This window comes from Erythrolamprus reginae, chromosome 1 (assembly GCF_031021105.1).
Source record: "Erythrolamprus reginae isolate rEryReg1 chromosome 1, rEryReg1.hap1, whole genome shotgun sequence".
Classification (NCBI taxonomy): Eukaryota; Metazoa; Chordata; class Lepidosauria; order Squamata; family Dipsadidae; genus Erythrolamprus; species Erythrolamprus reginae.
In genome coordinates this window covers 256,950,693-256,963,892 of record NC_091950.1, presented here as the reverse complement: position 1 = coordinate 256,963,892, position 13,200 = coordinate 256,950,693, and positions in this window count along the sequence as shown.

Below are 13,200 nucleotides of genomic sequence, written 5' to 3'. Positions count from 1 at the left end.
TGGATGTGAAGCAAAATCAATGTTATTAAGTAGCATTTGATGAGCTGTTTAATTTTTCATTTTAATTATGAATGTATTAAATATTTGTCAATTATTGCAAATTTGACATGTAGCTGTCTTTTGAAATCTCTAGGCCTAAGAAAAATTCTGCCAGATCAAAAGAAAGGGCTCTGTTATATAGGCAGAATCCAAATTCCTATTGAAGCCAGTTAGATGCTTGCAGAATGCCTACATGTAAGGTATGAAAGAATCTGATAACCAAGCTAGCTATAGAATATTGCTCTCTATTGCTCTTTCTCTCTAATGACCTCTCTAATTTTTCATGTTCTCGAGAAAATATTGTAATATTATATTTGTTCTGACAATGGTATATAGCCATCATGACTAGAACCTTTGGTTAAGACATTATCACTCATGAATTTTCCTAGATTTTTTGTGTTTTTTTAGGCTGGTGGCAATCACCGCATTTATGATAGGACATTCCATAGTTTAGTAGACATGAATATCATTGGGTATGAAGCAAAATCAATATGATAAAGTACTGTTTGATGACCTTTCTAATTTTTCATTTAAATTATAAATGGATTAAGCATCTGCCTATTGTAAAACCATCTATTGTAAATTATATTTTGCAAAGGAGAACCTAAATCACATTATTTAAAGAAGAGCCTCCTTTGGGGAGTCTTGAAATATTCTATAGCTCATTTTGATTATATGAGTCTGAGTTCAAAGACCAATTAATCAATCCAACCAAATTCATAAGATTATGAGAAAGAACCAAAATACTTTTTAATATCCACATCTTTCACACCATGGGAATAGTATAAAAGCAATAAAAAAAACTTCCCACTTTGCATTAGAAAGAAAACTGACATCTAATATTTCCCTCCAATTAATGATATATCTCAATCACAAAAATAGTTGTAAAACTATTGTAAAAATAGTTTTATTAATGAAATTCCGGAGCAAATATGAGGATGTTCTATTTGAAATTGACTTGAAATTCTTCAGTTCTTTTTCTTTCTTTCATTTGGATCTTAATTCTACACAAAGCTTTCCTGAGATATCTCTGAAGTAATTATTTAAATATAAAAAAAATCAGGCAGGATGCTGGATGGCTGGTTTATGGAACAACTCACCTTTCACAATTCTTAAATTCCTCATTACAATTGTAATTGTGATCTTTTCTTAGAAATTCTGCTGATTGACATTGGACATATTTTTGTGGAATACAAATGTGTCTCATATTTGAGTGATTTATTATTTCAAATTGTAGTGCCCAGCAACTTTAAGATTTAACTCATCTATAGATTTGGCCTTTCTGAGAGGCAAAATGAACCTGCCATCACAGATGGATGATCATATATGTATGGGATATATTTTTGTCTGGCATTGCCTGTCTATCATGGAATGCCAGTGCGTGGTGACCAATATCCTTTCAGAAGGATTCCTGAAAACAAGAAAAGCTGGTGCTCAAGTCAATGGTGATGGGTATTTTCTGGTAGATGGGGTGCCACTATTGAAAAGTGATTGATTGGCACTACAACGGATGACCAGAAGAGCTCAAAGAGTAGGGTTTTTTTGATGGAGTAGAATAGTGGCTGGTAACTTACCTGTTGGGAGAAAGGAAAGCCTGGATCAAATGTTGATGGATAAGCTTGGGTTTGGCCATGGTGTCAAAAAATTAAAATTCAAAGCTATGAGAACAGCAGGCTGTGAAATTTATTCATCCACCCATCCACCCATCCACCCATCCACCCATCCACCCATCCACCCATCCACCCATCCACCCATCCACCCATCCACCCATCCACCCATCCACCCATCCACCCATCCACCCATCCACCCATCCACCCATCCACCCATCCACCCATCCACCCATCCACCCATCCACCCATCCACCCATCCACCCATCCACCCATCCACCCATCCACCCATCCACCCATCCACCCATCCACCCATCCACCCACGCATCCACGCATCCACGCATCCACGCATCCACGCATCCACCCACTCACTCACCCACCCATCCATCCATTCATTCATTCATTCATTCATTTATTTGACTTGTATGCCACCCCTCTCCGTGGACCTGGGGCGGCTCACAAATACCTTGTATCAACCAATATGCATTGCAAAGACTGGGAAATCATTACGTGTTTTTTTAAAATACTTTTAAAACATAAAAATGAGTCTATCATTCTGGATGGAAGAGTTAGAAGGGACATTGATGCTTACCTGATACCTCTTCTCATAGGGTGGCGTAATTATCATCCAGGATGAGTTGACCTCATCCAATCAGCTGAGGATTGAGTCTGTTAATTTGAATTTAGGGGCTCTGCTTTAACTGGAATCCCCAGTTAGGACGAAGCTGAAGATACTGACACAATGTGATCATTATTAGATGGCAAAAACAGACTCGACATGGCGGTCATTAGAAGTCCAGAAATTCAGGAACTATCACAAACTATGTACTGATGGAGCCCAGGAACTTGGGTGGGACCCTATGAGAAGAAGCCAGTAGTGGGCAGCAATTGATCTAGTAAACTGAGGGTAGGGTGGCGAGCTGCAGTCTTCGAACTTACCCATGACTTCACAGCAGTAGCTGGTGAACAACAGAGACACCTGCCCTTGACTAGGAGCAATTGAACATGAAGACAAAAAAAGCCAATATGGTCTGGTTGTATGGTGGTCAAGAGCAAGGAGGTGGACCATTTGAAGGCTGACTCTTGTTAGCACTGGAAAAACCTCCCAACCACAAGTAAGCTGGCTGTCAGGTCTCAAATTGAAATAACTCACAGTTGAAAAAACCCAACTATATTTGACAGGAGAATCAAATCCAGAATGTGATGACCATGTCTCTTCCTGACTGAGGACTGAATCATAATTGGGGATTACAGTCAAGTCAGAACCCCTAAGTTCAAATGAACAGATTCAGTCCTCAGCTGATTGGACGAGGTCAACCCATCCTGGATGATAACTCCACCCACTATGGAGAATGGGCAAGGCCAGTACTTTCCCTATTTACAGGACTGTTCTCTTCCTCATTGTCAGCGACCGATGTGAACTGATATCCCCTCTTGAGCCATTGATAAATTCTTTTGTGTAGCTTGAATGAAAAAGTAAATTGATCCCAGTGGGGACTCGTGCTCACCACAAGCAGAAGCCTGCTGCTTAGCCAGCTTAGAGAGGGCATTAGCTATCCTTTGCTATTGCATAAGTCTTGACACCCAAATCATTAACAGCAAGGAGTTGTTCACACCCAGCAAAATTTCTTTTCCTCTTGACTTGGTTGTCCTGAGGCCTTTTAAATTAGCAGCTAAACATTAATTAAGAACATTGATAATACCAATATTTTCTCAAGGAAGCTCAAAAGAATTGTGCAGAGATTGGAAAATCGCCCTAGTTCCAAAACACAGAAGGGCATTTTTGTTTTCATTGATGAAAGAACAAAAGAAATCTTGTGTAGTCATTGGGGGATGTGGAGCAAAGATTTTATTTCAACTGAGAATGAAATTGCCAATTTCCATTATTGCCTGGTTTATTTAAGCGGTTTCTATCAACAATGCTGTTTAGAAACACTGGGGGTGCTTGAAGATCCTGGTAGTTAGTCACTGATAAGATGATTCTCTGGACCAACGTTTCTCCTAGATTCTCATAAGAGGTCCACACATCTTAAAATTGCTGAGGTTGAGAATCATTGCTCTGGATATTAATTGGCTATCAATACAACAGCAAAATGGAAATTTGGGGGCCAATGCCTTGCTGATACAGGCTACAAAATGGGGGTAGGATTGTTTATTTATTTGTTTGTTTTATCAAGTACATTTTGGGGGTACACAAAGGTATAATAATATTTATATACATGGTACTAGTAAAAGATACTAGTAAAAGAGAATACTAGTTTATCCATCAGGGGATAATAGCAAGGCCATAAACACAGATGCATATCCAGTACACCAGAGGTGAGACTCAGCAGGTTCTGAGCAGTTCTGGAGAATTGGTAGTGTAAATTTTAAGTAGTTCAGAGAACAGGTAAATGCCACCTCTAACTGGCCCCGACCCCATCTATTCTCTGCCTCCTGAGTCCCAGCTGATTGGGAAGAAACCGTGATTTTGCAGTAAACCTCCCCTGGAGTGGGGTGGGAATGGAGATTTTACAGTATCCTTCTCATCCCACACCCACCAAGCCATGCCCACAAAGCCATGCCCAAGGAACCATCAGTAAGGTGTTTTTTTAAAAACAAACAAACACCCACCACTGCAGTACACCTTGTAACACCGCTACTGTTTGAGTTGCACTTATTACCGTCAAACTTCCAAGTGTAATTCAAAGTGACTCTGGTCATTTATAAAATTTCCTCTGGCACAAGACCTGGATATTTGGGGAACAATGGACCTCTGATTTCTTTGCCTGTCCTACAAGATCAGACAGGTATGTTCTATGTCCTATTAAACATTAATTATGCATCATTTTATGGCATCCAGAAGGTGAGTCTTCTCTTTGCTTGACTTTCCCTGTGGAACAGTATCTCCCTTGAGATTCAGTTAGCCTTGATTCTACTGATCTTGAAGAAGAAGACCTTGAAGCTCTACAGAATTTATTCAGTTTGGTTTACAGACTTTAGGGGGATCCATATGACATTAACCCATAATCAAATAAAACGGTCTTCATTGGCACAATGTACTCCATTTCCAAAACTGAATGAACTTAGCTTTAACTAAGTTTAGCATGTTGTATGCATACACCTAATGGGCCTTCTCCTGTATACTGCTACTGTATACAACTTCATACAAAATGTATATGAATACAACTTTCTCACTTGTATTAGCCATGGTGGCGCAATGGCTAGAGTGCGGTACTGCAGGCTACTTCTGCTGATCACCAGCTGCCAGATCGAATCTCACCAGCCTCAAGGTTCACTCAGCCTTCCATCCTCCGAGGTGGATAAAATGAGGACCCAGATTGTTGGAAGCAATATATGCTAACTCTGTAAACTGCTTAGAGAGGGCTGTAAAGCACTGTGAAGTGGTATAAATGGTATAAATGAAGTGGTATAAGTGGTCTAAATGCTATTGCTATTGTTAGAACCTCTTTTCTTCAATTTGCTTTAGGTACATTAGTTTATTTATTTATGTAGTTTTCTCACTTTCCTCCCAATATAATTCACTCTTGGGAGTGGGAGGAAATGGTATAACATTGTACATGGAAAGATGTGCTCCCTTCCTTAAACACATGCATGTCATTATGGCAGAATCAATTTTGCTCAATATCAGAACAGTTAAATGAATTTTGAAAGAGAGCAAATCTTTCCATTAAACTGTTCTTAATGGCAAAGTGATTGGTTTGTCTGAATTAATTTAATCACAGCAAAATCTTTCCTTTTGTTTCTCTGGCCATATAACATAAGGATTCCTTGGTGGAAAAGAACACATCGGTGCAGTCTTTAAAAAGAGTTTGTCAGTGACCACAGAAGGACTGTTTTTAGAGAAATAATCATATTAATCAATTGCCAAAAAAAGGGGACTTTGTAGCACTTTAATGTCTGCCAGATCTATTAGGATATACTTTTTCACGTTCGACAATCTATCCATCATTGTGGTTTCTAATAACCCCATCTTCTTTTGTATCATAATTACTCCCAGCTTTATGTTGCCCTGCTGTTTATTTAACACACCTCTGGAAAGCCTAGCAAAGTAAGCGGATGTTTCTCTCATTGCAAAGTTTGACATAGTTTGTGGGAAAGTTGTCATTAACTCTAAGAAACCTTATACCCAAGTTTCCCTGAAAATAAGACCAGGTCTTATTTCCTTTTGGGTTCCAAAATAAGCACTAGGACTTATTTTGGGGTGGGAGATTTAATTTTTTTTCTCATATACAGGAGGCCCACTTCTTCTGCTTGCTTGTGGTGGGGTAGGAGGCCACATGGGTATGGGATTGTTGGGATTGTTCAGGTGGTCCTGAAGCCAGGGCACCCATGCACCAATACCACCCATACAGCAGAGGTTCCAGTAGGACCCCGCCTGGCTGCCAGCCCACTTCTTTTGCCATAACAGAGCAGGAGGCTGAACAATGCAACAGTGCTATGGCCACGAGGAGAGATAGGTGTTGGGTGTGGGTGGCATGGCTATGAGGCCCCTGAGATAAGCCAGCGTGGCATTGGTGGAATAGGTGGCCGACTGGCCGCCCAGGCTCATACGTGGGCTTATAGTGTGTGGGAGGTAGGGCTTATATTAGAAGCACATGTAAAAACATGCTAGGGCTTATTTTTTGGATAGGTCTTATTTTGGGGGAAACACTTTTTTTACAATAAGGGAGGGAGATATGATTGGATGAGAGAGAGGAAAAAGAATGTGGCTGGGAACCAAATTTATTTGTTTGTTTGTTTGTTTGTTTGTTTGTTTGTTTGTTTGTTTGTTTGTTCGTTCATTCATTCATTCATTCATTCATTCATTTATTTATTTATTTGTATGCCGCCCCTCTCTGCAGACTCGGGGCGGCTAACAACAGTAAAAAGACATTATAAACAAACCTAATATTAAAAGTAATTTAAAAACCCCAATTTAAGGAACCAATCATACCTACAGACATACCATGCATAAATTTTATAAGCCTAGGGGGAAAGGGAATATCTCAATTCCCCCATACCTGACGACAGAGTAGGTTTTAAGAAGCTTACGAAAGGCAAGGAGGGTGGGGGCAACTCTGATATCTGGGGGGAGTTGGTTCCAGAGGGTCGAGGCCGCCACAGAGAAGGCTCTTCCCCTGGGTCCCGCCAAACAACATTGTTTAGTCGACGGGACCTGGAGAAAGCCAACTCTGTGGGACCTAAGTGGTTGCTGGGATTCGTGCAGCAGAAGACGGTCCCGGAGATATTCTGGTCCGATGCCAGCAGAAGGACAAGGGGTGGGTTCTACTTACCTCCACCGCTGGTTCGTATTGTCCCATTTCGTGTGTGCAAATGCATTTCCCTGCATGCAATTTTACTTTTGCACATGCTCATTAGCTATAATCAGCTGTGCTTCGGGTAAAGGAATAAAGGTAGGTATAGGCCCAGGGGAAGGCAGGGGGTGCTTTTTCAAGCAGCAGCAAAGGAAAAAAAAACCTTTAACACAGTAAAACATTTGGAAAAAATTTGGAAAAAAAGATGACGGCACTTACTGACCAGCACTGACCGGACCGGATCTGTGATGCCATTGTGACATCACTAGAAGGTCGCTATCAGTTTGGACGATCCAGTCTAAATTGGCAGGAACCTACCCCGGAATGGGCTATTGCCTGGAATGCAGTGGGGTAGCAAAAATGGAGCTCCACCCCAAGACACCCAATTTGCACTGAAAGACATTGAAACAAAATGCCTAAGCCACCCCCGCAGTGTGGTAGTAAACATTTTGGTAGCCCATCACTGAACCTACCCCTGAGAAGGACTAAGAAGGAGTTACAATGAAAGAACATAGACCATAATTTTTATTTCTTATTATTAAAAGCAGGAAGTCAATCCAAAAGGCTACAAAAACAATAGAATATATTACTGCCTTAATCGAAAGAGCAACTTTTCTTTGTAATTAAGAACACTAATAAGAACAGAAAAATAAAGATTAATGAAAGCCTTTAACCTAGCATAATCCAGACACTGAAAAGCAAACTAAGATGATTGATAATGTCCTCCTGTGGCATTTGGAAAATTTCCCTGGAGAATTTTTTTTTTATAAACACAGCTCTCTTAACTGTGAAGAGATTCTTCCTTGTGGGCGCCCCCTTTGCTATTTAACAAGAGCATCCGGACTTCACTGTGATGTATCCAGTGGCTTATGCAGGATGTCCTGCATTTTCTTTCAATATTTTTCTGTGCAAATTGGGTGCTCTGGGGTAGAGCTCCATTTTTGCTACCCCACTGCACCCCCCACATCCGGGCAGCAGCCCACCCCTGGATGTATCCAATAAACATATTCTTTGAGGAATCTATCTGCCTTGGAGTTCTGCTTTTGATGGGTTCTTTATAGTACAACTAGTTAAGAAATTCTGATAAATACCCCTAAAAACCAAAAGGACCTTCGGGGGAAGGAAGGATGGATGATGCAAGAGTAATCTGCACCTCTATAACTATCTGATTTGGTTCTGCAACCCAAGAAGACTGACACAAACTTCAGAGGATAATCAGAACTGCAGAAAAAAAAACAATTGCTGCCAACCTGCCTTCCATTGAGGACCTGCATACTGCACGAGTCAAAAAGAAGGCGGGGAAAATATTTACTCACCCCTCGCATCTTGGACATAAACTGGTTCAACTCCTACCCTCAAAACATCGCTACAGAGCACTGCACACCAAGACAACTAGACACAAGAACAGTTTTCCCCCAAACACGATCATTCTGCTAAACAAATAATTCCCTCAACACTGTCAAACATTTTACTAAGTATGCACTACTATTACTACTAGTTTTTTCTCATCATTGTCATCACCCATTTCCTCCCACTTGTGACTGTAGGACTGTAACTTGTTGTTTGTATCTTTAAGAGTTTTATTAACATTGATTGTTTCCTCATTGCTTATTTGATCCCGAGGATAATAATTAAATGTTGTACCTCATGATTCTTGACAAGTGTATCTTTTTCTTTTATGTACACTCAGAGCATATGCACCAAAGACAAATTCCTTGTGTGTGCAATCACATTTGTCCAATAAAGAATTGCCCCCCGGAGGCGGAGTAAAGACGCTGAGACATATATTGTGGATTAATTAAGGGTCATTTATTAATTAGCATAAATTTAAATAAATTTAAATAAATTTGAATATGTAAATTTGAATATTTAATTAAAAACAAACTAAGGACCTGCAGAGCCAAACTAATGGGGCGGAAATCCCTACCATAAAATTCCTTGGCAACATTGGGCAAGAACTCCTTGCTGAACCAGGTGAAGGTACCACCTTCACCTGGATCCAAGCCATGCCCCTTCGTCGTGTGGGAAGAGTTCACCCTCCAATCCCCGTGGGAAATTGGATCCGGTGATTCCCATGGACATCCTCTCTCCAATCCCCGACGTTGCTCGAACCTCTAGTTCCTGGAGAGAGGCGGTCCATCACCCTTTAAGGATGCCCAAAAGGAGCATGTGCAGTTGCTTCTAATTGCCCATTTCCGCCCCTAACCTGCCAACCCCAGTGACCAAAGGGAGGCCCTGTTTAACAGCTAAATGCACCGCACCCCCTAACCAATCCGGTCCGCACTGTCAGTGTGCAATAGGCGAAAAAACGGCCGCCTCTAAAGGGGAGGCCGCAAAAAATTCCTATTCGGCCCCAAGGCGACCTCCTTAGGACACACTGTTGATAGCAGAGGGTGGGTGGGTGTTTGCTTTCAGCAGCCAGCAATGCTGGGTCCCATCCGGATCGCCCTTAAATAGGGCGATCTGGGACCCTCCCAGGCAAGCCGGCAGCGCTCTCTCATTGGCACGCTGCCAGAAGCCGAACTTCCGGGTTCCAAATGAACCCGGAAGTTCGCAGCTCTGAAAGAGCTGACTCACCGTCGCTCCCGCCCCGTAGGCAATTTCGACCGGCAGTTTAAACCGCCAATCGGGCATTTCTGTTCTGTTCTGTTCTAATGTAGTTTCCATTTGAATTTTCCAAGAACCTCTCTCCAGTTAAGAGGCAAAGTCCAACTGTTAATTCTGAAATGAACCTGCCTGAAGCCATCTTTTCCTGGCTCATAGTTGCCACAAACTTTGAATGGGGGAAGGGAGGGGCAAATATTTAGTATATTTAGTATTTATACTGGCTACCAGTCAAAACAAAAAGCTTATCTTGTAGGGACCAAGGTTATCCCAACAGGGGACAAGTGAAGTAAGCCTCCCAGCTAAATGATGGAATCCTGACCGCAGAAGTAAATAGGAATAAGACTAATAGAAAGACCCAATTTGGTCTACTGGTTAAGGCACCAGACCAGAAATCAGGAGATAGCGAGTTCTAGTCCCGCTTTAGACATGAAAGCCAGCTGAGTAACCTTGGGCCAGTCATTCATTCTCAGCCCAACTCTCCTCACTGGGTTGTTGTTGTGGGGGAAAATAAGAAGAGAAAGATGTGTTGAATATGTTTGCCACCTTGAGTAATTTGTAAAAATAATAAAGGTGGGATACAAATAACTAATTAAACCAACTAACTAAAATAAAAGGCCAATTTTCCACACTATTGCAAATGATCCTGGATTCAATGCCAGAGTAAAATTCTGATTCATTGCCACAAAGGGAACTAATCTTGATTTAAATGCCCATATTGTTAACAACCAACAAGGCTAGGGAAATGTCCTGGTAAATCTGGTGCTGGAAAGATGAATTGCAGTGGTCCTGTCTGGCATCATTTGCAAAAGCAAATGAGCTAACACATGGAAACAGCTTATTTCAATATCCACTAAAACATTAATTAACGTGGTGTTTATGCTGACAAAAGGGCACAGCAGTCCTCAACTATTTCTTAATTGCAGCTATTTCTGAACATCCTTCATGGATGTCAAATTAATGAGAGGCACCAACTGTGGTTCTGACCATCATTTTGTAAGTGAAATCCCCGAACTCTCATTGCAATGAATTGCTTGTAGTGTAGCCTCGCTGAAATACTACGGATGGATGAAGTTACAAGATTTTGCTCACAAATAACAGAATCCAGTTGATGCTCATCAACCAATATGCTGTCCTGAAATATCTGGAAAATATAAATGATTTAAGGGCTATGGTTCTCAGAAATAATTAACAAATGTGCCAAGATAATTTGTCCTGTAGCATGATGGAGAATTCAACCTTGGATTGTGTTCACCATCTGTGGCAAATGAGCAAAGAAAGTGGAAACACATGAGTTGACATCTTAAGTCCATATCCAGGTCAGAACAAAATGGAATATCTACAGAAGGAGTGTCAAACTCGATTTCATTGAGACAGAGGGTGTGCCCAGAGGGAATAGCCAGGGGGCTTGGCCAGCTCGATATCACTTGTGTTGGGGGTGCCTGTGGTGGCCAGAATGATCTCCTGCAATGGCCTCCTGCAACCCTTAGCCAGAGTAAATGAAACTTGGTAGGGCCCTCTTGTTGGAACATTTCTAGGACAGATAAAATGATTGCTAAAATATTGCATCCAGTGAAGGGCTGCAAAAATGTTTACTACCACACTGTGGGCGTGGCTTATTTTGTGGATGTGGATCACCAACCATGTGACCAGGTGGGAGTGGCTTGATGATCATGTGACCAGGGGGTGGCTTAAAGGTCATGTGATTGGCTTAAAGGTGGCCAACTTCACTGTCACTCACATCAAGGGTTAGGGTTAGGGTGCCTTGCCTCTCCTTTCCTCAAAGAGATACAATTTCCCTATCTATTTACTATTACTGAACATCCAAAATATACTAATTAATTCTTTGTATATATGCCATATGTGTACATACATAGTAGACACAGGCACACAAAAATATACATTATCTACTATATAAACTGTATGTGTATGTACACATGCATGCACAGCTCTTCTAAAATTATACACATTCAACCTTATTTACTGCGATAGGAAAAACATATCCAGAGCCCAGAAGTGAAAAAAAGAAAAAAAAAATCAAATTTTTTCTACCGGTTCTGCATACCTGACAGTACCCGTAGGAGCAGATCACTTACTGTATCTTTTCGTCTCTGTATGACTGGCTCAGGAATCTTGGAATTGAAGTTCACAGATCGCAAAAGGGTTTCATGTTCAGCTTCTGAACTTAGTTTCTGCCTGAAACCAGGACTTGATGAAAGGCTAATTCTATATTGGCTGTGCTGATTGCCTATGCAAATTTGGTCCCAGTATGAAGTGCTGATGATTACAAACAGCAACAAGATCCTAGAACCAGATTTATAAAGGGATCCTGTATTAATGAATGAATCTATCCATGCCCAATGACCATAGAAGGCCTATTTAGTGTTGGCAAAATCTGTTAGATTAGCAGTTATACCAACACAGAGCCTCTTACTGTGATGGCCCCTTCTTCAGGGAATTCTCTACTTCTTTTGAGGCCTTAAAATGATGTTCGTCCATCGTGTTCGAAGAGGACCTTGATATCGAATGGGTTGTGGGCTATATGTGATGTGTCCGCTGGTGGCTGGTAAGGCCTTAATATAGACATGTAAAAAGCCGGCCGCTCTTGGCTGGATTGCATTTGCGGCGGGGCCGGATTGCATTTGCGGCAGGGCCGGATGCACTCGGCATCACCACTGGTAGCTTGTTATGGGCGGTCGCGATAATATGCGTGATGGCCCAAGAGGCCTTGCGTGCAGCGCTAGGCATTCTGGGGGTTGGGCAGAGAGCCCCTCACTTAAAAATGATGGGGCACTGCTCTCCACCCTTTCCATTTTGGACTCATTGGCCCCCGTTGCAGGCACCCACCCGCCCTCCCCAAGATATTAGTGTCGTCTTCGGGGGCTGAGTAGAAATTTTTGGCGGCCATACCATTGTTTAGGTTATGGCCATTTTTTCACCTACTCCACACTGGGTCTGGGGATGGGAGAGGTTAAGGGGTACTTAGCATTAGTTCCTTGCAAGAAAAGGTTTAATTGGCTTGAATTCTCTTGGTCACTGGGATGGCAGTATGGGGCGGAAAAAGGGGCAAGCAGCAACTATGTGACCTCCTTTAGGGCACCTTTTGGAAGGTCATGGGCTCCCCCCCACCAGAAGCTCCGGGCAGAATCTGCCTGAGTGTTGGGGAGGGGGTTCCCTTGTGGCTCATTTTCCGCAAGCCCACAAATGGGAGTGAGCCTTCGCACATGCCTTGGGTGTGGCAGAGGGCAAGGGAAGGTCAAGGCCAAGGTTCAAGTTCAAGACCAAGGTCAAGGGTGACCTTCTCTTGTTCAGCAAGGAGCTTTCACCCTTAAGTTGCCCAAGGATGTTTGGAATGGAAGTTCCGCCCCATTGGTTTCCTCTGCAGGTCCAGATTTAAGTAAATAAACTGACCCATAAAACCCAGATCTGTGGTCCGTGTGCTTATTCCGCATCAGACGCAATAAGTGTATGACTGCTTTACTTTTTCTTGAAATGTGTATTCATTTTATTTTATACATTTAGCTTTTAATGTGGCTGTTATTTCCTTTGTTGCTGTTTTAGTCACTTGCATTTAAATATATATCTTGTAGACAGCCCTCAAGGAGGCTTTGCCTTGAAAAAGTAATGTAAAAATAGTTCAACTAAATAAGCCA